Source organism: Aptenodytes forsteri, unplaced genomic scaffold (genome assembly GCF_000699145.1).
Source record: "Aptenodytes forsteri isolate BGI_AS27 unplaced genomic scaffold, ASM69914v1 Scaffold147, whole genome shotgun sequence".
Classification (NCBI taxonomy): domain Eukaryota; kingdom Metazoa; phylum Chordata; class Aves; order Sphenisciformes; family Spheniscidae; genus Aptenodytes; species Aptenodytes forsteri.
In genome coordinates, this window is record NW_008795320.1 from 997,009 (window position 1) to 997,363 (window position 355).

A 355-nucleotide genomic window follows, 5' to 3' on the forward strand; every position below is an offset into this window, starting at 1 on the left:
CGGCCACGCCGGGCCCAGCCGCGCTGCCCGCCTTGGCACACCCTGAGCCTCTGCCAGGGACAGAGCGTGCCATGAGCTCAGAGAGTGGAGCTGGGGGCCCCCAGCACCGTGCTGCCTGCCAGGCTGCCGGCACGGCATGGCACAGCATGGCACGGTGCAGCTCAGCACAGCATGGTGCAGCATGGCGTGGTGCAGCACGGCACAGTGCAGCATGGCACAGTGCAGCATGGCACGGCATGGCATGGTGCAGCACAGCACAGCATGGCACGGTGCAGCACGGCACAGCATGGCACGGTGCAGTATGGCACAGTGCAGCACGGCACAGTGCAGCATGGCACAGTGCAGCATGGCACGG